The following is a 5,491-nucleotide window of genomic DNA, read 5'->3' as shown; positions in this document are numbered from 1 at the left end:
GACGGCGGCGGACGATTCAGGCTCGCCTAAGAAGTGCATTCGCACTTAAAAAGAGGAATGCGTCACTGGTTTTACCGCGAGAGTGGTGGGTCGATGCTCCCGCGATTACCTTCAAATCGCACGCGACTGTACTCCTCGGCTACGTCCTTTTTTTCCGGCCGCTCTGCACGGCACTGATGATCTTCATTATCTCATCGAGGCTTAATGGTCGTCGCTTTTTATTCCCTGCACCCATCGCGATTCGAAGACGTTGCAACAGGAACATGGCGCAATCGAACAACCACGCTACAGACCAGATCAGGAACAGCCTGGCTTCTCTCCGCAGTTAGGCAGTGGGCGCATGCGCACATTTAGCTGAATCTTCTTACGCCGTTTTTCTGCTGCCACCTCCCCAAGACTAGCCCGAAGACTCTCCTCCAAATCGTATTGCCCTTTGTCCTTTGCTTCTCGCAACCACCCTGTCATTCTAAAAAAATATCAAATACACGTTTCATACCAAATTTGCCCACCCATCGCCTTTTTCCTTCTTTCTTCTCGCTAAAAAGTGCAAGTGCTCAGGGAACAGCAGAACAGCCAGTCAGGACTTTGGACCACGCCGACGTTCCGGGCCTGTTTTGTGCCAGTTCTCTTTTTATTTATTACACTGTAGACCCTGATGCGACGACGAAACTCGGTCCAGACTGCTTTTCCGCCGGCAGAAAAACAGTGAAGGGAGCGTAAAAAAGGAAGGCCACCCAAACTGGAAGGTAAGACGCAACAAGAAAATTGTTGGCCGATGTCTTCCGCGCTCCTATTTTGTCTATTCGGCGTCTGTCGACACAAGAAAGGCCGAAGGTACAGCTGGTACAGCTCCAGACCAACGCATTAAAAAGAGCGAGTAACCGCAGTCGGGCCACGCCGCCATTCTGTGCAGGCGTTTGCGCCCCCGCAGTGATTGTGTTCTACGCCCCGAGGGCCAAAGGCGCAATTAGGCGAACCGTCCCCTCTCTGGCTGCGTAAAAGGAAACATGTGGGCTACCCGGGGATGAGTTTTGTGGGAGGAAACACTAGCCCTCGCTTACGCGCGCTGCCTGGAAAATATTTCGGAAGGAGGGGGAAAGGGGGGTCGGACTCCTTCCTCCCGCTGGCTACATCCCTGAGCAGCAGTGCAGCGGCATTATCGCCCTTTTCTTATTTTGATAGTTCTTTAAAAGATAGCCCGGGGTGACCTTGGTATGGGCGTTTGCATTCGGTTCGCTGCTGAACGTTACCACGTGTGCGGCTAGCCGTATTCGTTATCAAACAACAATTCAGCAATTGGGAACACATGATTTTCTTCGTTAAACAGGCCAATTCGCTGTATTGATATTCTGTGTAGTGGCGTTCACAATACATAGGAAACATTGGAATTTGGCCAGGCCATATGGCATGCTTCGTTGTACAGGCCATTTCCTAGTAGAAGCGGTCGTTGTAGGGGCGTTGGACTGTACATAGAAGCAAGGGTTATCAGCCAGGAAAACCTCGGAAAGCCAAGGGGAGGTTGTGGTAGGTCATTGAAGCAGATAAAGAATTTGGAAAGAAAGAAAGCGGAGAAAAAAATTCCCGCCAGGTGGAATCCGAACCGACGACCTCCAGAATACCGGTCTGGTGCGATAACCACAAAGATACCGGCGGGGCGATTTCTCCTTCCTCCCCCGCCCGCTTTCTGGGGTATTTGTGTCAATGTAATTTTTTACTGTGCTTGGGGGTGGTAGCCAGCGCAACTCTGACTTCTCGGGTTGAAGGGGACCTTCTTCTTAATCCCCGTGCCGTGACTCGAGTGTCTACGACATCTCGAGAGGGGTCAACCAGCGTTAAACTCTCTTAAGTTAACTATGGCACCAAGGCTGCAGAACGGAGGCCCTAGCTATGCATGTAGCGAATCAGAATAGGAAATGAGGGACTCGTAGAAATAACACAGAAACAAGGGTTGGCAGCCAAGAAAACCTCGGAAAGCAAAGGGGAGGTTGTGGTAGGTGATTGACACAGATAAAGAATTTGGAAAGAAAGAAAGAAAGCGGAGAAAAAATGCCCGCCAGGTGGGATCCGAAACCACGACCTCCAGAGTACCGGTTTGGTGCAATAACCACCAGGCTACCGGCGGGGCCATTTCCCCCCCCCCCCCCCTTGGCTTTCTGGGGTATTTATGTCAATGTAATTTTTTCCTGTGCTTGGGGGTGGTAGCCAGCACCACTCTCACTTCTCGGGTTGTAGGGGATGTTCTTTTTAATCCCCGCGCCATGACTCGATTGTCTACGACATTTCGAGAGTGGTCAACCAGCGTTAAACCCTCTTAAGCTCCCTATGGCTCCAAGACTGCCCCAACGGAGGCCCTCGCTATGCATGTAGCGAATGAGAATACGATATGAGGGGCTCGTAGAAATAACACAAAAACAAGGGTTGGCAGCCAAGAAAGCCTCGGAAAGCAAAGGGAAGGTTTTGGTAGATCACTGAATGATGATGCATAAATCTTTATTTGCCAACAGATAAAGAATTTGGAAAGAAAGAAAGAAACTGGAGAAAAAATGCCCGCCAGGTGGGATCCGAACACACGACCTCCAGAATACCGGTCTGTGGCAATAACCACTGCGCTATCGGCGGGGCGATTCCCCCCCCGCCCCCCCCCCCCCCCGCTTTCTGAGGTATATATATAATTGTAATTTTTTCCTGCGCTTGGGAGTGGTAGCCAGCACCACCCTGACTTCGCGGGGTGAAGGGGACCTTCTTTTTAATCCCCGTGCCGTGACTCGAGTGCCTACGACAGGTCGAGAGTGGTCAACCAGCGTTAAACCCTCTTAAGCTCCCTAGAGCACCAAGACTGCCAGAACGGCATCAGTATGCAGAATGGTACGCGCTGTATCTTTAAAAATGGCGCTGGACGGGATCATCTGTAAGGGCGGCCTTAAGGGCTTGAAAATCACGGCTGACCCGTCCGTTTCAATTCGGTGCTCTGTTGAGGCTGTCTGCGTGACCCCAGGTGAATGGATGTCAAATAAATCCCGGTGCTTGGCCAAAACATCGAGTAGTAACTTGGCTTGATGAGGTGTAAGGTCGGCACTGAGCATGTCAGAAAAAGCGGACATATCCGCTGGCACAGCTATGAATGGGATAATTGAACGGGACGTGCCACTGGAAACCACTGAAGCAGGACTGCTATCAGCCACCGAAGCTATAGTTGTTCCTTCAGACAACAGAATTGGCTGATTTGTGGTGTTGAAAGCAGCGAGAACCGCAGACGCACTATCAAAACGTGATCGGCTTTAACTTCAGGGTGGGGTATGACACGTCTGAACAACTGAGGTATTGTGTGTCAGCAATATGGATGGCAGGGTGACGGCAAGAGATAACGGCAGAGGCAGAGGCAAGAAAGTCCCATCCAAGAATGAGGTCGTGGGCACACGGGGTAAGCACTGCACACAGGATAAAATATAGAAGTCCTCCTATCGAAACACGCATGGTACAATAAGCAGTGGGTTTGATGTCATTGTCATTGGCATCACGTAAACAAGGACCGGAATAAAGTGTCTTGACTTTTCTGAGACGCGAACACAGATTAGCCCAAATCACAGAAATAGTAGCCCAGTATGAACCAATGCTTCCACTTCAATACTTCGACAAAAACAGACAGTATATAAGCCGGTATTTACGGAGGAATTGTGGTCGGCCGAAGTGAGGCAGTTTTCCATCCAAAAACTGGCGCACCCAGTTTTCCTGTTGTCGGTTCGGAGCATTGGTAACAGGTCGAAGTGGTGACAAGGCACGACGGAACGGCGAAGGTGAACGACGTCGAGTGGTGCGAGAATCGCAGGGATAGTCCATTGCATCAGGACAGGGAGACGAGCGGGCCTGAGGGGGCGAGTACCCATGCTGATGGGGGGCGTAGCTGAAACGGTTGTCTCGTTTGAAGGGGGCATAGCCTCGTCGCTCATCTAGCTGGCGTCTGCGGAAAAAACGGGAAATGTCCTCTGATGCCGCATTAGAAGCACACAGGCCGGTCGCCTGGAGCATGCATCGGTCGCCACGTTGACGAGTAAGGTGGCGGTATTGAAGGCGCAGACAGGGTGGTCAAGTGGGCGGGCGCAGTTGGGTGCACGATTTGTTCCACGGGAAGAAGTTGTCGGGACGCAGCTTCTGAGTACGTGGGAATGTGTAGTGGAGCAGACTGACTAGGCTGGGTAATGTTGGTCATACACGCCAACTCTTCCTTGATCAAGTCCCGCAGTCCATGTGCGCAGACAGGAGCATTCTGTGGGCAGGGGGCGTCACGCTGCTGTGGCTCCTCGGGTATAATAGAGTGTAATAAAGCACGGATCTCCACATTCCCAGAGTGGATTGTAGGCCAGGAATCCTGCTGGAGCTTGCAGATTGTCAAGGCGCTGGCATAACACCCACACCTCTGCAATAGTGGCGGGATTTTGAATCGCCAGGGCATTGAAAGCGAAAGAGAAGATTCCTTTCATGATGTGTCGTACTTTATCCGCCTCAGGCATATCTTTGTCCACTCGACGGCACACTCCGAAGACCTCTTCTATGTACGAAGCATAGGTTTCCTCCGGGTGCTGTATGCAGACGTCCAGTTTTTTTTTGGCTCCAGCCGCGCTAGCAGAGGACGTGCCGAAAATCTGACACAGTTCCTGGGTAAAGCTACTCCAATGAGAGAATCCATCTGCATAATTGAGGTACCAGGTCTTGGCCACATTCTTCAAGGAGAAACCAACGTTCTGGAGCTTGAAAGTGTCGTCCCAGCGGTTGAAGGACTTACCCTGTTGTACTGATCGAGCCATTCGGCAACGTCTTCACCACGGAGCCAATTAAAAACGGAGGATCGCGGTGGTGAGTGGTGATAGTAATGGCGCAGTGGGTAATGGCGGCTGCGTTGGTAGCGCTACGGCTGCTCTCCTGCTGCATGGCGCTAGTTGATAGCGCCAAACGCCGACGCGATCGTAGCTCCAGCGGTGCTACCAAGAGAGGTAGACGTCGGGATCAACAGCACACTCCACCACTTGAGAGAGCGAGGGACAAGGTCTCGGAGACAACGTTTGTTGTCCTGCTCGGAGCGAACGTTCCGCGAAGCGCGCGCCCAATGATGATGAATGGGTATTATTTACAGATGGTAATGGCGATGGGGCGTGAGTACAAGAGATTAGGAAACGTATCCCTCTGTGCTCACAATGGCCATGATAGTGGCGGTATCGCTTGCACTGTGTATGGCATTATTGGAAAGCCGCGAATGCTCACAATATATATATATTGTAACGAAGATAGTGAGCGACCGTTAGAGCACTAGTCTCCCCGAGTGGGTATGTGTTCGGCTAAAGCGGAGGCTGACCTTCTGAGTGGCGTCAATCCCCCAGTGGGTATATGTCCCCGTAGCGACACAGCGGCAGCTCCATCGACAGTGCTTCGGCGCGAGACCTGCGCGCGGACGCCAGACCTCGTTTGGACTCTGAAACGGCTAGACCTCGTTCGTGCC

The sequence above is a fragment of the Haemaphysalis longicornis genome, unplaced genomic scaffold (genome assembly GCF_048455015.1).
Source record: "Haemaphysalis longicornis isolate Haplotype H1 unplaced genomic scaffold, Haemaphysalis longicornis Haplotype H1 scaffold_11, whole genome shotgun sequence".
Taxonomy (NCBI): domain Eukaryota; kingdom Metazoa; phylum Arthropoda; class Arachnida; order Ixodida; family Ixodidae; genus Haemaphysalis; species Haemaphysalis longicornis.
The sequence above is the reverse complement of the archived record's forward strand: the minus strand, read 5'-3'. Positions refer to the sequence as shown.